This window comes from Cucumis sativus, chromosome 5 (genome assembly GCF_000004075.3).
Source record: "Cucumis sativus cultivar 9930 chromosome 5, Cucumber_9930_V3, whole genome shotgun sequence".
NCBI lineage: Eukaryota > Viridiplantae > Streptophyta > Magnoliopsida > Cucurbitales > Cucurbitaceae > Cucumis > Cucumis sativus.
The window spans coordinates 12,727,431-12,749,843 of NC_026659.2; the positions used below are offsets into that span (position 1 = coordinate 12,727,431).

General features: G+C 31.1%; 1 long non-coding RNA gene across 1 annotated transcript; it reads right to left on the bottom strand.

Annotated features, from left to right (window-relative positions):
- Positions 1 to 21,349: 21,349 nt before the first annotated feature.
- Positions 21,350 to 22,195, bottom strand: LOC116404115. Its single transcript, XR_004217037.1, has 2 exons — positions 22,004 to 22,195; positions 21,350 to 21,883 (listed from the first exon to the last, which is right to left on the bottom strand). It is a non-coding gene; the product is annotated as an uncharacterized LOC116404115 (long non-coding RNA).
- Positions 22,196 to 22,413: the final 218 nt, after the last annotated feature.

Genomic DNA, 22,413 nt, shown 5'->3' on the forward strand with positions numbered 1-22,413 from the left:
ATAGCTCATAAGGTGTTTCTAAAACACTTTTAGAGGGAACATTATTCAAAATATAAACACCTGTTTTTAAAGCATGTCCCCAAAAAGAATTTAGCAACTGAACAAAGCTCATCGTAGAGCGAACCATGTCTAACAAGGGTTAGTTTTTTCCTTCTGAACACCCTTCTATCGAGGAGTACTAGGTGTAGAGAGTTGTGGTTGGAGTTCATGTTCTATCAAATAGTCTTCGAATCATAAGTCCACATACTCTCTACCTCAATTTGATCGAAGTATCTTTATTGTTTTACCTAATTCATTTTCAACTTCAGTCTTGTATTCTTTGAACTTTTCAAGAAAATCATACTTATGATGTATTATGTAAATATGACCAAATCTTGAATATAAATAAAACTAATGAAATATTCATACTCTCCTCAAGCTTTGACATTTATTGGTCCACAGAGGTTCGAATGTACAAGCTTCAAAGGCTTCGGCTCTGAGACCTTTTCAGTAAAAGATCACTTGCTCATTTTTCCTTCAAGCAAGATTCACAAAGAGGTAAAAAGTTATGTTCTGACTGACATAAAAGTTTACTCTTAACCAATCTTCCAAACTTATTGAGATTTATGTGACGAAGTCTCAAGTACATAAATAGGCGTTAGAAGAAACTTTTTTTTGTCTTTTATGCTGAGTTTCAACGGTTCTAAACATCTCAGTATTTAAGACAAATTTTTCTCTAAACTTATATAAGTTGTTTTCAAGTATAGTAGAATAAATTTGAATACCTTGACTGAAAATGAATGCTTCAATCACTTCAAAAAATATTTAATACTTTTGTTTTAAAATAAAAAAGATAGATATAAAATTCCTTTTCATTTGAGGAGCATACAAAACATCTTTAAGTATAATATATCTATCCTTAAAAAACAACTTCAAATCTTCTATTGCTTTGGCCGAGACAACCTCACCAGTGGCAACATTTAGGGCAATCTTACCTTCTGCGAGCTTTTTTTAGGAACTAATTTCCTAAAATGAGAAGCAAATATGATTAGTGGCTCCCGAATCTAGTGTCTAGGTTGAAATATCATATCCACTATGCATGTTTCAACAACTTGTAAATCATATTTACTTTCTGTTTCCTTCTCAGCTTTTAAGACAGAAATTTTAGAACATTCCTCTATTAAGTCAAATTTCGCATCATCTACTAGTATTGAATTGTATGTCGAATATTTTCATCGTTAAGAATATTGGAACTAAAAGATTTTCTATTGAGTTATTCATGCTGAAAATAAAATATATTCTATTTAGAGAAAAACTATAATCCTTTAAGAACCAATTTAGTTTAACAAATATTAATAATTTACCTCTATTATATTTTGCAACGATATTTCAAAGGTTTTAGGATAATCTCTACCTAAGGGTAGTCGATTACTTCTCATTTGAACCAAGATAGTCTTGATCAAATGCTAACTCCTGAATATCTCATATTCCTATAGTACTTAGTTTTTGCTACTTCAGTCAAGAATATACTAACTCTTGAGAAATTTTTGTAAATGCAACTCGCCATTTTCAAAGCTCAAAGATCAGAATCAACATGCTCCCGAAAGTGAAAAGTCTATAGGAAAATCGATATAAGAAAAACTATCCATATTTGGAATTCGCGATGTTTCGAATCCTATAATACAACCCTACGAAGGGAACGTCGCTCTAGGGCAGACAAGCAAGCACATTATAGAAATCTTACGGTGCGACCTAATAGAGGAGACTGTGGGATGAGTTGTCACATATCCATCACCTACTTACTATGAACTACTTCCCCTATTCACCTTGTTATCGATACATGCAAACACTCTCCGAAGGGAGTTCGCTCCTCTGCACGACTTCAGACTTAAAGCCCGACATTGACCTTATGGTGTGAACTCTTAGGGACGTTAGAGCTAAAAGTACACCACTTCTCTCTAGCTAAAGTGTTTTATAACAGTTTTAAGGGCATTCTATTACTTTAGGATTATAATTAGGCTAAATTAAAAAAAAATTGTTAGTTTAGGTAAAACATCCAAGCATGACCTTTATACTAGATTTAGACTTACAGTGTCTAGGTGATAAACCAATTTTATTACTTCACATCTCTCACACATGCTCATAAAACTAGGTTAACTAGGTTCAAGAACTTATTAGGATCAACAACTCTCGGATGTTCTATAAACCGTCAACTTAAGAACCTTCAACCTTAGTCATCTTATTTAACCTGTTGACAAGATGGAATCAAATGAGATTCTTGTCACCAGTTTTACAAGATATGGACCTATTTCTATGAAAAGTTTGGTTGGTATTACTTAACCTAGATGAGCATGCAAGTTATATTTGTTATAGATTTTAAAATCTACTTGATTTTATAACACTTCTAAAACTATAACTAAAATGTAACAAACATTCAAGCATCATATAACCATTATAAAAAGAAATCAATCAATATGAATTTTTATTTTTTAACTTTTAATTAAATCATATTAAATTAAATTAATCAATAGTTAATTAATTATATTAAATCATATTTAATTAAAATTAATTTAATTATTTAGACACTATATTAAAAGGGACCCAAGGGAAGAATCATTTTTTTGGATGATTCTACCCATTGCCAAATTCTATATTTTATAATACCAACCAAATTTACTAAAAAAATTTATGATTATTTCATTAATATAATTATCATTAAAGAGTTATAATCTTTTCAAGCTCTCACCTTCCTAGATAACTTATTATTTAAGAGATCAAGATGTTAGAATATGAAATATTATTATCTCTTTATTTTTGTAATTTAATTTTAAATTTTATAATATATTAATGATGAGATTCCAAAATGTTTTGTAACTTTTATCTTCTACAAATTATATAAAGAACTCTCTTAAATCTTTTTTATAACCATTTGAAATTAGATTTGAAAGAACTAACCTAAGATTGAAAAAAGGCTGACTTTGAGGGACAACTAGAGAAGTTCGATGTAATGATTGACAGTTTATCAAATATCCACATGAAGGATAACCATGCAATCATCTATACACTAAATCCTTATATGAGGACGTCATTAAGCCCAAACTCAATTGTGTATTTGTTACTCAGGTACAATTATAAGGGATAAAAGTCCTATGGCTGCAAAAACTTTTACAGAACCATTTCTCGAATTAATTTGAAATTCCAAACTACCAGTACATCAACAAACTTTAGAATCAAAATTCTAAATAAAATACTAAGCATGATTTAATCTTAATTTAAAAATGACAGAGAATTTACTTTCGATGACGTCTCTGAATCTACATAAACTATCGAATTGGAGACACCACCCGTTGGAGACTTTTCTATCCTTTGAGATGAGATTAGTTTGCGTGAATCAATGGAGATGGAAAAAAGTTTAGAGATACTTGAGAAACTCTTTTCTCTTTGTAGGGAGCAAAAGCGTTGGTTTTTTATTCTGGATTAAATCGTTAAAGAAAACGATTTTCTTCTAGATATTTATAACTCTCTTTCCTTGTTGGAATAGGAAAAAGAGTTAGAGAGAATTATGAGATTCTATTAATTTAAACAACATTAAATAAATAAATAAATATTTTAAATCTACGGATTAATTAACCGTTGATCAGTTAGTTAATAATTAATTAAATCATATTTAATTAATATTACTTTTAAATCTTATTTAAATAAATATCTCTCCAATATCTTATAGATTTATATTAATATAATTAATTAAATTATATTTAATTAATATTTCATTCAAATATTATTTGAATGAATATCTCTCCAATACCCTAAAGATTTATATTAATTTAATGAAGTCATATTAAAATATTATTTAATCCTCTAATTAATTCACTGCTAAATTAAATATCTTATATTTAACTTAAATTAAATTTGAATCATATTCAAATATAAGTTTATCTCCTAACACCATAATTTTAATATGAATGTAATTCACATTAAATTAATATTTGAATTCATTTCAAATATTTTATCTATCATAAATTAATTTTGGATCATATCTAAATTAAATTTATATAATAAAGTTTGATAAACTTTATATTATAATGTATCACTATACATTAAACTAATTTTCAAAGTAAATTTGAACATTTCAAATTGCAACAAATATAAATAAATCTCATTACTCTTTACGAGTTAGGAATGGGGTCTAATGGGCCTACGATCAGAAGCTACAATGATATGAGATTAATTGACTAAACTCATTAACCACATTAATGAATATTCGTTAACTGTGTGTATACTTCACTAAAGACTCACAACTGAACTCTTCTCACTATAAATATATTTCTGTGTCCACGGATATAGACCAATAACAGTAAGTTAGTCATTCACGAGTGTTCGTAACACTAGCTGGGTCAATTTACCGTTTTACTCCTGAGTTACCACAAATCTGTAAATATCAGTGCTCCTCTAATGAACAATATGTTTATGGTTCTACCAATAAACAAAAATCCCTTTCGTGCCGTAGAGAGGGTAGGGCCCTTTGTTTAAGATGTGGAGACACCATTTAAGGGAACACTTATTTACCTACCCTAAAGTAGGAAATGAGTGAATTCCATCTTGTGTAACTATGTTCCCAGCTCTCCACTCGATCTTGTCCCCAAAATGATAAGCTTTTTGAGTCAGCGATTTGGTCACTCTCACTCGTATAAATCAAAGGACAATCCATCGTAAACAGTAGTTCATAATACATTCAGGATTAAGATTAAATTACCTAGATCGTCGTAGTGAAATAGAAACCTAACTAGTTAATGGAGTTACATATAGTGGTTACTATTTCGCGGTCCGGTCTTATGCAAACTCATTGCATAGGATACCCTCACCTGCATGTCAACTATATGAACACGTTGGATCATTGTGTTTGTACCAAATATAAAGTGAGTCGTATCCATAGTGTTCCCAAGACAATGTATCCAACTTTATCCATATACTATAGACCCTTTAAGCTGATCTCGAACATTGAATCATGTATGTCTCTACATACTGTTCAAGATTAATTAAACAACTTAGGATGTTAGTTTATTGGATTTGGGTTATTAAGACAAAACTAATAATATAATCAATAACAATTATTACAATAATAACACTTATTAACAACAGTCAATGGATTATATTCATAATCTACAAGTTTTAGAACATAAATCCCAACAATAACATAAGTCCCAACAATAACATATTCATAACCCTCTTCCATTGTTCCCGGCTAATTACTACTTTTACTAAGATTTAATATACTGGTACAAAAATGCAGGCCGATCCTGCTGGTATTCTCCCCTACAAGGTCTTCTCGTCAATATACAACACCGTAAAGCATGTCTTCAGATGTAAGAAGTTGTTAAAATAATCCCAACATGTTATAGTGTGTTTTTCGTGAATGTTCTATTCATGTATTTGTTAAGATAATTTTCAAGTGCAGATACAACTCATGTTTGGCATACATCCTTTGTTTTATGTGCACAAATGTGATTGCATATACGGCTCATGTTCCATCCTATGTTGATTCATGTGGATTTGTTTTAGTAAGCAACTAAAAAGAATTCTTTAAGCATCTTATTGCCTGAAATGAAGAAGAAAAGAGACTGACCCATATAGAATGATTTCCTAAGTGGTCTTAAAAACCCACCTTTTTGTGAGTACTTATACAAATTTGCAACGGTAGGCTTCTGATCAAGGGCGGATTTATTAAGGGTCAGGGGCAATTATCGATTTTTGTATTTTAATATTAATTTTGAAGTGTTAGATTATAATATATTTTAAATTTAGCTTCATTTTGCCTATATTTTGCTTCTGTTGTAGTGGTTGTGCCCCCGTGGTTGTGAGTTCAAATTTCTTCTCCTACAATTATTTTTACGAAATAATCTTTATTCCAAATATCAATAATTTTTTTCCTCAAATATCAAACTTCTTCCTAAATTATTACAAAATATATTTTATTCAAAACATCAATATTTTTTTTTTCTCAAATATCAATAATTTTCTTTCCCTAAATATCAATTTTTTTCCTAAATTTTAATGATTTCCTAAAAAGAAGATATCAAATTTCTTCCTAAATTTCAATGATTTCTGAAAAGGAAGATAATTATTTGATTTCCTAAAAGTAAGATAATTTTTTAAAAAGAGGAAAAAAAAACTCATATAAGATATAAACCTTAACTTATTTTCTAGCTCTCGTTTGTTATCTAACAAATTTTTTTAAAAAATGCAACAAAATTAGTGATCCAAACTTCCACTCCCTCAACAATATTTCATGAAAAAGGTATTACTTTTTATTTTTTTTTCTTTTCTTTTTTGTATACAAATTTTAAATCTACATATTTACATTAAAAAAAAATCATGTGAAAATTGTCGGTCTTTCTTTATTGCTACAAATGTAGTGAATGTTATTGGAGCATCAGTGAAACGTTGAAATATTTTTTTAACATTTTATAGTGTGTTTATTATATAGTGTCTGGTGCCTCTATGTAAAATTTCTAGATGCAACACAGCTTCTGATCATCCTATTAAATTGGACATCGAGGATCTCAACAATAAAATTTGTGAGAGAGTCCGAGGCGAGCTACAATACTTGGATGGTGCATTCATTGTATAGTCCGCAATCATAAACAAAACCATCGGTACATTGTAAGTACAAAGATAGTTTATCTCCCTTCTCTTCCTTTGGTGAGAAGGGTGAAAAGCACGTATCTTATTGAGTGATGGTTGATTTTTGGATCTTGCATTTGTTGTGGTTGTGTGTGCAGGATGATGAATGAGACTCATGTGTTCATTGAGGAAGATGCAAGGTTCACACATGGGTGAGGGCTGGTTGGCAGTGCCTAGAAACTCCATGCTTAGAACTTCAGATGCAAGGTTCGCACATGGGTGAGGGCTTGGTTGGCAGTGCCTAGAAACTCCATGCTTAGAACTTCAGATGCAAGGTTCGCACATGGGTGAGGGCTGGGATTCGTGGTCAAGCGTTTGCATGTTATTATCTCTCTCTATCCTGTTTTCAAAGAAAAAAGAAATCGCCATGAGATCCATTCCCGCGCTTGTCTTTATTCTTACTATATTAGACCCCTTCCCAAATTCTATATTTACTATATCAACCAAATTTACTTCAATTATTTAATTAATATAAAAAATATAATTGTTTAACCCTTTATAATATTTTCAAATTCCCACCATGCATCTAATATTTTCAAATTTCCACTTTCATGTATAGTGGCAGATCCATAAATTTTATATAGGAACACTAGGCACTGTATAATAAACATACTAAAAGGTATTTTAAAAATATCACAACGTTTAACTGATGCTTCGATAACATTCACTATATTTGTAGCAATAAAGAAATACCAGCAATTTCCACATGATTTTTTGTAATGCAAATATGTGAATTTAAAATTATCATAAAAAAGAAAAAGAAAAAAGAAACATTAATACATTTTGCCTCAAATGTTGTTGAGAGAGTGGAAATTTGGATCACCTACTTTATTCATTTTTTAAAAGATAATTTGTTAGATGACAAATGAAGAGCTAGGAAATAAGTTAGAGTAAAGAAAGACTTGAAGAACACATGCAAAGGGTGCAAAATTGAAAGTGTCAATTGTGAAATCCAAGCCCAAGAATTCTAAATTCCTTTTATATAAATTATATATAGTAAGTGCTTTCATTTAGTATTTAGTGTTTTGAGTTAAGAGTACATGGATTTTTTCTTAGCATGTATTTAGCTTTTTTAAAATAATAATCACAATAAACTAATGAATTTTTCTAAATTTTATGAATTATTTAATATTTTTAATCTGTAGTTCATTATTATCAGAAGTACATGATTAGAATCTTGATTTCTCGAGAAAATAACAATCTTATTTTTACCTTCTTACCATCTTAAAATGTTTTAGGTAGGTAATTAGTTTCTTCCATTTTTTATAAAATAGTTGATATAAGTTGATGTAAGTTATAGTTTATGGACATTTATGATTATAGGTTTATGGTTAATCCAAAATTTGAGAATGAATGAGTTTGGAAATCTCTTTGTCTTCAAAAAAAAATTAAGATAATAGTTACAAATATTTAAATTTGGATAAATATTGTTTATTACTCATTTAAAATTCCATCAACCAGACCCATAACAAATGTATTGTAGCATTTGCATCTCCTATAAATAGTTATATGCATTTGGTAAGCAAATTAATTTTCCATTTCTATGCTAACTTGATTCATTTGTAGTATATATGTCCATCCTTGAATTTTTTCTAACAAACATAAACCATAAGTTAGGTGAATTTTAGATTTATCATAGTTTATTTAAATTATTGTTACTAATACATTGTGGTAATTTTGTAGATTTGATAGTAAACATGCATTTGTATTATGTTAATAATTGATTTTCTTTTAACAAAAACCACGTCTTAAACAAATTTTAGATTTACCATAGTTTATTTAATTTTATTTGAATTATTATATGTTTACTAATAGATCGTGATAAATTTGCAAAAGTTTGATGATTAATATTCTAATAGAAGATTTGGAACCTTTTCAAAATACTTGGAATTTCAAATGAACTTAAAAGATTTAAAACAAAAAATGAAGAAATTTTAGAGGTGTTGAAAGCCATTGTAATTAAAACAACAACAATACATTTTATATTTATTTATTGCTTATAATTTAATAAATTAAGTTACATAAAATGTTATTTCAATACAATATTTTTTCCTCAATTTTTTACTTTATTAATAATCAATACATATATACAAAATCCTAAACTTTAGTTTAAAAAAATTTATAGAGTTTTGTTCATTTTGATGCTCACTATTGATTTCACAACAATGTAAGTTAAACTTAAATTTGAGTTTGTATGATTTATTAATTTAATTTGATTTTTTTTCAATGTTGCTCAGTTTTACAATTACTATTAACAAAGGCTCAAGGACAAACAATACTATATGTTGAAATTTATGTTCCTACTAGACAATAATCATAAGTTGTAGTTGCACTTTACAGAGTGATCTCAATGAAAACAACAAAATATTTATTAAATTCAAATGTTTAAAATTAAAAAAGAACAAAGGTACATAACGAAGTTACTCATTTAGTAAGACTAAGTGAGTTCATCTCACTCATTTACTCCCTCATCTGAGATTGAGTGTTTATCCTCTATCCCTATGATTAACTGTATTTAAAATGTATTAGTTTAATAAACTAATATTTTCTTTAATCATCTTATTATGTTTCTTTAAAATTGTTGAACATTCCTCAATTCAATATATATATATACATATATATATATATTATAATTTCGAAAGAAGGAAAATATAGATAGTTTCAAAAGAAATAAAGGTCTTCACACGTGCAACGCACGTCTAGGTATTCTAGTTACTAAAAAAACACTTGATCTAGGATCAAAACGCTAATATATTCATTTTAGTTCAAACCACAATTTATCTTATACATTGGAATCCACATGCAATTGGATAAAAATAGAATGCTCTGGTACCCACATGAAAGAATTTAGACATGCATAACGGAAAATGGATCTAAAAATTACCCTAACTGTAGCTAGATTAACATACGTAAATTAAACACTTAATTAATTAGAAATTAAGGTTATGAGGAAACTCACAATAGAAGCTCCTAATGATGCTTAAATTTTTACTTGAACTCGAACGAATCACCATAGTAGTCACCTACTATCCTCCAGATTCAAAACCAGGTGGTGGAATCGAAATAGAGATTTGAGAGAGAGTGATGGAATTGGAAGATCAATAATGTTTTTCAAATGTTGAATTTTGGGATTTTTTTTATGTGAAACTCTTTCAAAAAGACTTTTAATTTTTGAAAATAACCAAAAGTTTTTCATCATTTGAAATTCTTTTCCTTAAATTTTCTCTTAGTGCGTTTGTTGTCATCATCACCACGAGCTTCCACTTAGCCTTTTAAGAGTTAGTGGGGTTATCCAACAAAATATTGTATTTTCTCACTAACTTTAGTGAAGAGGTAAAATCATTTAATCATTCTAGTCAAAGTCAAAATTTGATTTTTCAAGTTCAAACTTAACATTTTGACTTTTTACTATTTTGACCTTCTTGACTAATTTCGACCTTTTGAGCATGAATCCACATTCAATTTCTTAAAATTTCAATCATATTTGAATGTATCACCTTTTCAAAGTTTGACTTTTTAAAGTCAAAAGTCAACATTTTAATTTTTTACAACTTTGACTATTTCCAACATTTTCGAGCTTCCGAGTATGAATCCGTATTCATATTTTTTTTTATATTTAAATGATATTAAAACATAAAGTTCTAACAATCCGAGATAAATTGGCTAAACTCTTTTAGACCAAGCAGATGAACATTCGTTAACCAATGGGTCATTCCACTAAAGTTCCATTGTTACACCCCGCCCCAAATATCACACCTCGAGACCAAATGGAGTGCATGTCGCCTAAACATTCAACGCATACCTCCCACTAGATGATGCATTAAATGCTTAGCAAGTGGAACAACTCTTTTTCGCCTCTTAGCGAATCTCTTCCATTTGAGCCTCAGAAACCTTCATATATCTTTTGCAGTGGAAACAACACAAGAAATAACACAGCGGAATAACATAAAACTCCTTCTCCTTACTAGCTTAAAGCTTACATAAGTACAAATTTACAAGTTACAATTTTACTTTGCATGAAAATAAACCAACTTTGATATTCTCGCATTCATCTTCTTCCCACCAAGTTGTAACCTTTCGTGTCGTCATTTTTTCCTTTGGCATCCACGATCCATCTCAGTACTACAAGAAAGGGGGCTCTCCCGACGCAAAAAATAATCGGAAATCTATGAAATGCGTTGGAAAAGGCTTTTCCGACACATAAATATATGTTAGGACAAGTTATGCGATTGGAGTTTTTAGACATCTCCCGACGTTGAAGATGCTGTCAATATAGCGTCAGGAGATGTCTAGGAACTCCCGATGCACATGTTAGGAATTCTCGACGCACTGTGCGTCGGGAGTTCCTCTATTTTTTTTTTAAAAAAATACCTTCCATTAATTCCTAAATTCAAATTGAAAATTTGAAATTCAAACTCAACTTCAACACTTCAATCTCAACTTTCAACACTTCAATCTCAACTTCAACGTTTCAAATTCAAATTCCTAAAACCTACAACTAATTCAAAATCCTAACAACACTTCAAATTCAATTTCAATACTAAAACCTACAACTAATTCAAAATCTAAATACTAAAAATAATTTTAAATCTAAAACCTAAAACTAATTTGAAATTTAAATACTAAAACTAATTAACTAAAACAAAACAATAACTAAACTAAACCACTTACCGGAATGATGGGTGACAACAGAGATGGCGACAAATGATCAGATAAGGACGACGACAAGCGGTGGCATGGATCTCTCTCCTTCTCGGTCTCTCTCTCAACTCTCTCGGCCTTCTCCTTTTCAGTTCTGTGAATTATAGAACTGAAGTGGGTTTTTATAGGAGAATTTCCGACACACATCGGAAACGTTAGAAGACACCCATATTCTCAATGTAACTAGTGACACGTCAGAAATCCCTACACCCTATCCCTGACGCTATTAGTGACACGTTGGAAACACTAGACCTATTCTCGACGTTGCTGACACCACATCGGAGGAAGGCGTAAAGTACAATTAGTGATCTGCCCTTTCTCCGACACAACATTGTAGACGTCAGGAATAGGTACCCATTTCTCGACGCACTTGTCACCACTCGGAGGAAGGCCAAACGATACAATTAAATGTCTACCCTCTTTCAACGCGACAGGTGCACGTCGAGAATAGGAACCTATTGCCCGATGTATCTGGCATCACGTCGGAGGAACCCTAAACCATTCTGGCCAGTTCCGACACTCATGTGCCTCCATCGGGGGAAATACCTTCCCCCAACGTGCACCAAGATGCGTTAGAAAACATCGGCATCTATTGACGTCACGTTTTCCAACAATTTTTCCTGTTTTGGAAAACTCTCGATTTCTTGTAGTTCAAGGACATCCTCTGAGATCTTTCATTCCCGCCCTTGGCATGGTATATCCTACTTCCTACAAAATAACTTCAGAATGTAGCTCAACTCTTACACCAATACTGTTACTAGACTCATAAAACAAACAAGACTTCTACGATAAGGGATTAATATTGTGGGGTACGTAGTTAACCATAACAAAGCATTTAGTTACACTGCCTAATTAGCTTATCAATTGCTTCTTTGAGGCAGGTTGCTTAGAGGTGTGAAGCTTCTCCTTCTCTTTTTTACCTCGTTCACCCAACAACCTTGATCTAAAAGGCAACCTTTAGGGCTTCCTTTCCTTGCCTTAGCTCTTTAACTCTTACGTCTCTCTTACCTGCTTAGCTGAGGTTTGGGGGTTAAGGAGCGGCAACGTTTCCAACCGACTCCTTAAACGTATGATGAGATGCCATAGTTAGCACACTATGTAAAACTACAAAGTAACTCTGGTTTCCCTGCCTAACTAGGCTACAATGCCTTAGAAACAACCTTTGCATAGCCTCAATACCTGACAACTTGGAGAGGGAAAACACTTAAAACATAAGTCAAATGAACTTAGTGAGCAACATATTTTAAGAAAACATTTTTGAGAAAAACACATAGAATCCACAAATGTTAATAAGATCAAGCCATAACACATAAAGTATGTCACGTCAAACAGTTATTATACATCGCATAATCCACAACAATTCAAACAACCACACATCGAGCACTACAATGCTATAAAGTGGAACCATTTCGCAATAAGCTTAACTTTGAGACCTGGGATTCTCCCCTCGCCTAGATTTAGGGTTCACTCTCACCAGTATCATGCGTGTTATCTGAGATTTCCACCAGCGTCCATTACTGTTTTACTCAGACTTTACACAACAAGCACTACAACGACGTACAGTAGGTTCATTTCACAACAAGCTTGGCTCTAAGACCTAGGATTCTCCTCTCGCCTAGATTTGGGATTTGCTCTCACCAGTACCATGCAAGTTACTTGGGATTTTCACCAAGCGTCCTGCCACGTTCATTCATTCTCATACCTAGAAGTCACGCTCAACCAACATCTCATCATCATCTTACTCATACAACCACGCTAATACGATAAGGGAGCAAAATGACTCACCGTTTTATCCTTAGCACGAACTATCAAAAAATATTATAGTATCTTATAAACACAACCACAATTGAAAGAATACTCAACATATAACATTTATATAACATCGGTTTTCCATAATGAGAATCAAGTTCAGAAATTACATTTGAAATATGATTCGTCATTCACAATTGTTCGTAAATCTTGTTTTATCACCTTTAAGAGAGTATTCATATCCATTTATAGAAAACATTTAATCATATATAAAACTTATCTTATTACTTACGGTAGCAAAATCTATAAAGCATGTTCGACTACTTACGATAAAGTAATCACCCATTGGAAACATTTATAAATCATGTTTAATGCTTTCAAACATTACTTGTAAAACTATTGAAAGAGGGTATCAATCACAACAAACATATAATTCATGTTGTCACTCACATAAGATACGTAGGCTCAACTTCTTCTTTCTCGGCTTCCGTCTTTCTCTTTGTCCGGCGGTTGAAAGAATTGTCCTTTCAACAATTTAGAACCTTCTTCTCTTACTTTCAGTAGAAAATTAGAATCTCTTTTTGTCGAAAGCTTTATTTTTCTTTGCCTAACCTTTTTGTCGATAAGTGTTCCAATAATACGGTGTTCATCCTTATTCGTATACTATAGACTATTTAAGCTCTATATAAAGTTCAACTTTACTCATAATAGCCTCGGGACCTTAGTTTATTGAATTTAAGATTATAGTTTTTAATTTCACTAGTAATTTCTCAACAACAACTTTATTGAATCAAATATGATTATAAACTATGAGTTTTAGGACATAAATTCCAACAACTTTTTACATATTTTAGTTTTACATGTCAATCCAACCACCCATCTTTTATTCTTTTCATAGAACAAACTTGCATGAGAAAGATTATAGGTAAGCTTACTGTAGATTTACTTGGTCTTGTGTTTAATACTATTTAATACTAGAGATTATACATTGGTATTATAAAATGTATTTGGTCGTAAGAACCCTCGACAAGTTCTCTTTATCAAATTAGGTTTTATATTACAGGACTTTTCGAAAACATAACAAAGCGACGAAATATTTACACGGTATAGAACAATTTCAAAAACGGAAAAAGCCCACATGCCCACAGTGGAAAATACAAAAAATTTCTCATGATTAATTGACATTCAAGGTGCGTAATATATTTGAGAAATGATTGTTTAGATTTGACTATTCTTTCCTACACGCTCGTTTAAATTTGATCGTTGAGATTTGGGTAGCCAAATCTTAACATTTTTTTCAAGATTGTTTGGTACACAATCGTTAATATTTGAAAAACAATCATTCATATTTGGAATATGATCGTTTAAATTTGGGTAGCATCATTTATATTTGGAAAATGATCGTTTATATTTGGAAAACAATCTTTTAAATTTGGGTAACTAAATCTTATCGATTTTTTTCAAAAATTTTTGATACACGATAGTTTATATTTGGAAAATGACCGTTTATATTTGGAACATGCTCGTTTAAATTTGGGTAGCCAAATCGCAACAATTTTATTAAAGATTTTTTAGTACACGATTATTTATATTTGGAAAATGTTCGTTTAAATTTTGTACAAGATCGTTTAAATTTGGCTACATAAATATAAACGATTTTTTAAGATTATTTCCACATGATCGTTTAGATTCATCTAGTTTTTTGTACACAGTCGTTTAGATTTTGGCTATTCAATATCGAAATGATTTTTCTTCACGATCTTTTATATTTGGAACAATCAAATAAAAGTTTGAAAAAAAATAAAAGAAAATTGCATAAGAAGAAGAGAAAAATAAGATGATGGAAAGAAAAAAGAATTACAAAACAAGAAAAGAAGAATGACTTTGTTATTTTGTTACCTGCATCGTAAATATTTTATCAGTTTATAATATTTATTAAAATTAACCTTTATATTATATCCAAGAAAATTAGTTGAGTAATAATATAGTTTAAAACAATTTTAGTCGAGTATATATCCACAAGAAACATGTTTTCAGTTCTTTCATATCTATTACCAAGATCATTGCAATATTATTTAGGAGGACCAATTTTAATACAAATTAATTAAATTGACCTATGAAAGCAATAAAATTTAATGAGCATAGAGATTCCAACTAGGAAACATCCTTCGGTTAAGATTTCATTCAAAAAGTATGTGGATTCAGTATATTTATCTTCTCATTCAATCAATATTAATCCTTAACCTATGCTTAGAAGTATATCACCAAGATGTCCTCTCTCAAGCTGATAGTACAGAAAAAAGAAACCTTTCGTCAACACAAAAACCCGTCAGGATAGACCTAAATTTTGTTGTCCAAGGTCGTTGTTGAAGTCAACTAAGAGCTAACAAAGACAATTGTGATACATATCTAAGAAAACAAATACTTAATTAACTTTGTATCTTATGTTAATACTTGTGTTAATAATTGGAGGAACAATACAACAAATACATAGTAAGAACAATACAACAAATACATAATCAATGTCATAACACAACAATAAAGTTACTCCCCCTTAATCAGCAGTCACATGGAATAGAACTATCAAGATATTCTAATGTTAGTTGATCTATTGTCAAAATAGAACTAATCATAATATATACACCATCATCTTATCTATGAACTCACCACTTGTTCTCTTTTAGGCTTTTTCGACATTGTTAGTATACACACACGGTCGTAAAAAAACCATTGAATAAAATGCTCATAATCAATATGCAACACCAATCAAATATGAAGATCGCAACAACAAGATATCCTACCAATCACGAAGAAAAAGGAAACGTTCGAAATCCAAACAACTCAATCTTGGAGCAATAAAATAAACCAACAACTTCCTTCGGGTAGTTGTATCCTGACATATTTTTGGCTAACATCGACATTGGATAGTCTATGCCGACGTTAATTAAATTATTGGTCAACTTTATTAATGCCAACAAACTTGGTTTTATGCAAGTACATATATCGAGTTATAGTAGTAAAATAGTTGGGAGTGAGTTATTGGGACTTAATGTCCTAAATATTGTAGTTTGTATTCTTTTTTCTTACAAACATTACTTATTCACTATAATAAAATAGGCATCTCTGAACGAACAAAAACATAAGTAGAAATACTACAGAGTGCAATAGATGATCTCTTGACGCTAGAAGTAGGTCGTCGGTAGTGTGGTTAAAAGAAAATCGTAAAGAGTTGATCTCTCAGTATCGCAAGAAGATTGTCGACAAATATTCATAATTGTCGACACTATAAATACACTGTCGACAATTATTATCTTCCAACGATAGTATAACGCGATCAGAAGATAAGGTATCTACCGATGACTTTCTTAAATCATCGGCAGTTATAAAATTAAGTGACCACTTTCCTGTTGAATCTCCTGACCACCCTATCGGGAGATGTTGTTTCTCACGACAGTATCTCCCAACAACCTGTTGGGAGTTTTTTCAGCTTTTAATTTTTTTTAAAAGTTGTCTTCATATAACCCAATCACTACAAATTTAGGTTTTCTTGACGAACACAATTCTTGTTGTCCATTTCTTGATGCAGTGGTTATTTTGACAGTCGTGACCCTCAATAAAAGATCTCTCATTTTACAAACACATATAAATATGTTAAAATACTTGAGCTTTTGGGTTGGATGGTTTCCTTGACTGTAAAGAAAAGCCCTTGTTGATGGATAGTACACGTAAAAAATACCATATTATTTGATTGATATTGCACATCATGAAATCATGAAAACCTATTTAGTTTACCTTGATGGACTTTGCTTATCAAGGAATGAATTTCATTTATTGGGCAACAACCATCAAGAAAGGCATGAACCATCATGGAAATAAGAAATTTATTTTTTAAATTCTTTTTCTTCATGTGCAACAACCATAAAAAAAAAAAAAAAAAAAAAAAAAAAAAAAAAAAAACCTCCCTCAATGGGTAACGAACATAAAAAATATATATATATAATTAATATTTATATTTATATTAAATTGTTTCACTTTCTTTTTCTCATATATATTTTGTTAGTTTATTATTGTCATTTTTCTTAAAAAGTTTTTGTTGGTGGAAATTTCCTTTTCTTAATGGAGTTGGAAATTTTGACCCCACTTCATTTTCTTTCAAATTCTCTTGTAAAAAAATTATGAGATGAACCAATCCCTCACATTTGAATATAAAATATAATAAGCAAATAATAATAATAATTTAAAAAACATTAAAATAAATTGAAAAATAACTGGTCGCTTTTGAAATAATTTGAAAAATAAAGTGGTATTTTAATTGATGGTTTATGCACATCAAGAAAAGGCATAATTTTGTTGATGGACCGTAAGCCCAACTTTTTAAATTTGTTTCCTTGTTGGCCATTGACTAAGAAGAAAAACTTATATGAAACATTCAATTAGGTTTAGGGAGAAATCAATTTTGAATTTGGATTATTGTTAAGTATTTTTTAAAAATATCGACTTAAAATAGATTATCCAAATTTTATTTTTTGAATTTGGAAGAAATTAATTTAATTATTTTCGTAAAATAGGTTGATGGGCCTTAGCAAAGTTCTTGCTACTTACTCTCTCAAGCAGTTGGCCACTATCGCTGATTAGGCGATTTGAGTTAAGCTCATGCTAAACATGATGAGTATTATAATTAATGATTCCTTATCAAGTACATATAGTACACACTTAAACTACTTAAAACACTTTAACAAGATTAATAGTAAAGGAATGGGAAAAAGACAGTGGATTGAACATGTATTTTTTTTATAATGTAAGCCTCTTGGCCATGAGAATAAGAACATTCATACAATATAAATACAAAAATTGAAAGTAAAGAAATGTGTTGGGCTACAAAATGCATTGTTATGCATTCATTTGCTCTTTTACAAGTTAGGGGAATGGTGGGTGAGCTTCTCTCTCTAATCTCTCTCGAAGCTCTCACTTAGATGTTGATTGAAGAAAAGGTAAAGGAAGAACTACTACTATAGGTGGTGAAGGATTCTAGAAGTCATCCTTTCACCTGCCTCCTTAAGGGATGACCTCTTCTCACTACTTCTTCCTAGTGGAGTTGAGTCTTTTATAGGCATATTTCGGGTGACAGGATTTTAATTCTCTATTGCACACCGTCCTTATCGTCTGCAAAGCGTAGAAAGTAGCCATTTCTTGTCACATCAACTCCAACTACCACTCTTGTCTTTTAGCAAATCATCTCACATAATGATGTACTAACATCTCGCCTAACGAATCGCCAAGTTGTTTCACATCGCTGATTTCTTGGGCGAGTTCATTTTACGATTAGCTTCGTTTCTTCTTTTCTCCATCTTGCTTGTAAAACTACTTAAAAACTTAGTTAATCAGGCGTAATTACTTTTGTAAGGTACATTCTCTTAACATTATAAATTTACACTAAAAGCTACACGTTTTGACCTTTTATCTTGCATTTTGATTCCATTGTTTTACCTAAAATGCCACAATAACTTTTATTTCAACATGTTATCACGAAACGCAATATGGGCCTCACAACTACTATACACATTTATCACATTCATTGATTTTAAATCGATTTTCAAGCATTACACTATCGAATTTTTCATGCCATTGTTTTGGTTCTTATTTTAGTTCATAAAAAGACCTTATTAATTTGAAAACTTTTGTTTCTTGACCAAGAGAAACAAACCCTTTAGGTTGTTGCCTGTAGATATCTTCATCTAACATACCATTTAAAAAGGTTATTTTGACATCTCCATATGATGTATCTCAAGTCCATGCAAAGCTCATATTTTATGAGCATGTGAATGCAAGTAATTCTCGTAACTTGTGAGTAGGTATCAAATTAGTAGTCAAGTCGTCCTTATTTCTTGTAACCTTTGGCAACTAGTATTGTGTTCCTTATATTTATCTATTGACCCATTGATCTTCATTTTCGTTTAAAAATTCATTTGCAACCAAGTAGCTTACTCGCTAATGGAATATTAACTAGTTCCCAAATATGGTTATGCGCAATGGACTCAATTTCACTATTCACAACCTCTTTCCAATATGGAGGTTCATGAGAGGACAATGCTTCTTTATATGTTTGAGGTTCGTTTTCTAACAAATATGTTAGAAAATTAGGCCCAAATGATTTTGAGATCCTCATCCTTTTACTTCGTCTATGTTCCTCATCCTTGTTTAACTCCACATTTGATCTATTGTGAGATTCACTTGTTATAGCATCAAGAGAATGTTTTTGTAACCTTGTTTCACATGACATTTCATGTGGAAAAACATTCTCAAAGAATGTTGCATTGCTTGATTCCATGATTGTATTAATATGTATATCTAAAATATCTTATTTATGAACTAGGAATCGATATGCACAACTACTCCTAGCATAACCAATGAATATGCAATCAATAGTTTTTTATCATATTTTAACAATTTTAGGTTTAGGTACTGCAGCCTTTGCAAGGAACCCCCACACTTTTAAGAATTTGTACGAAGGTTTCTCTCTCTTCATTTTTCATTAGGAATATTTTGTGACTTCTTATGAGATATTCTATTTAATAAGTAATTTGTTGTTAACAAAGCTTCTCCCCACAAATTTTAGGGTAAACCTTAATTTATAAAGCATTGAATTCATCATTTTTTTAAGTGTTCAATTTTTTCGTCCAACAATTCCATTTGATTGAGATGAATAAGGAGCAGTAGTTTGATGAACAATGTCATGTTCTAAAGAAAATTGTCCAGAAGGAGGACCATATTCACCACCTCGATCACTTCTTATTGACTTAATCTTTTTCGGTCACAAATATAACGGTGAATTAACTCTAAAGGTTGAGTAATTCTCTCAAAAGAAGGAAAGGGTGCTTTGGTAACTTTTTATTCCACACACACCTCATATCTATATAATTTGCATCAAAGTGAAATTTTGAAATCAAGTTGATATCAATTAGTCTACGGAAAGAATTGAAATTGACATGTCCTAGTCTACCATTCCAAACAAATGACTTAACAATATAAGCAAAATTAGATATTTGATTATTAATAATACTTTTGGGTAAAACTTTGAGTACATTTAACTTGAACATACCATCACTCAAATAACCGTTTCCAACATATATATCACTCTTGTAAAGTACAAATTTATCAGATACAAATACCAATTTAAAGCAATTCTTGCAAAGCAATGAACTGGAAACTTAATTCTTGTGAATGTCAGGAACATGAAGCACATTGTTGAGAGTGAGTTCCTTGCTAGAAGTCAGTTAAGGATCGCTTTTCCTTGTCCCTCAACCTTTGAAGTAGAAGAGTATCACACCCCACCCTGAGCATGTGTTTGCTTGCTCGAGATGTGTCGAGATGTCAGCTAAAACCATTCACCTCTAGAACAACTTTAACTGACCTTAAACTTGAAAACTTGAAACATTTGTCAGCAAAAGTCTTAAAACTTTGAAATACTTTAAAAATTATAGTGTGACCAATTGGAAATGACTTTTATGAATGTATAAAACATAAAGATATAAACTTTTAAATAAATATCGTAATACTTTTTACAAATTTATTCATTTCATAACTAACAATTAGATTACTTGACAGTAGTATGTTCAGCACGTGGGGTTTCACAATCTATACATTGGAATAGATAAAACATTTGGAAAGGGTGAGCTAAATAGCCTAGTGAGTGACACCTTTGTGAAACATATTTTTGAAACAAATAGTCTTTAAACTTTGTCTTTCCATAAATAAATTATGCAGCATAACATAGCATAACATAAAACCTTAAAAACTTCCTTTTAATTGTTGTACCACATGAATCATAAGGATAGAATCACGGACACTCTGGTAGGCCCTCATCCTATGATATGATATTTATGAGACAAAATCTAGGCATCAATATTGCCCTCGCTCGTTCTAACTAGAATGGAGACTAGATGTTCTTACAGACCCTCAACTCTTAAGATGGAACTAAGCATATGTAGAACCCTCCTCTCATCAATCTGTGTCCCAATGATAGGATACTAGATATCTACAAAATATCATTATTAAAAGAACCTTTGTGCATAGGAAATATCCCTCAAAGGGTTGATATATATCAGATGGTATATTTTAAAACATGGTAAAATCATTCTTTAACTTAAATACTTATCAAAACATACTTGTAATTTTCATCAGCAAAATCATCAAGAAATACATGCTTATCAAAATTTCAAATCTCATACTTTGGAAACACTTTCTAAATCAGTATACTCAAATATTCATATATCAAAGTATGTTTTAAACACTTAATAATAAATCATTCTTAGAAATCAACTTTAAGCTCATTTTGTCACTCACAATAGTTCAATTAGTCTTTAGTCGGATGTTTCCTTCACAATCTCCTTGTCCTAAAATAACAGGAAATATTTCCATTTAATTCCCTTTAATAATAAAAATATCAAAATTCTACTTAAAATTCCTAAAAATACAAAAAAAACCCTAAAACACATATTTAGCATGGCTGGTGTGTAAGGATGAGCGATAGAGGCTGGCACGCACGCGCATGGCCTGTGTAAGCCTTGTCGTGTGCTAACCTCACAAGAGGGATATGTCATGCGCCTTGCATCTCGTATAGCCGTTCTCGCGTGCGCAGACTTATGTGTGGCTTACTTTGCACACGAGCTGTGTGTTCAACAAGCCCATCAGCCCATCACTAACCTTTTTCAACCAAAAATGCTTAACCGTCTCACCTAGCAACTCCCCATGCTCGGCCAACCACCCAAACTACCTATAACACCATTTTTTGGTCAGAATCTTAACTTCATTTTAGAGCTTAATATCTTAAAATCCATAACTCAAATAAAAATATTTCGTTCTACAAAATTGTTGCATGTCTTAACTTTCTTACCTCAACATTTTAGCTTCAAATTTCAAAGGATGGGCTCTATAGCCTACTAGGAGTGCACCTTGCTCAAATTCATTTGAAAACTAACCTTCTCGCCTTCTCTTAACCAAAATGTCAAACTTCTCACATCCAATTTGCACAATAGCCCAGTTTTATAAACTAAACACAATTTCTAAGCTTTTGGGAATAATTGGAAGTAAATAGCACGAGCAAATATTGAGAAACCCTTGTCTGAAGTTGCCTATTTATAGTGATCCTTGCATGAAACTTTATTCACATCTCCTACTCACACTTTCCACCTCATGCTTGCATGATTTATTCTTCTCACCTCCTACATGATCTCTTTACACCCCATTCCTACATGGCTAGCACTTGACACCACCTTCTTAGTCTCTTTACACATCATGCTACTT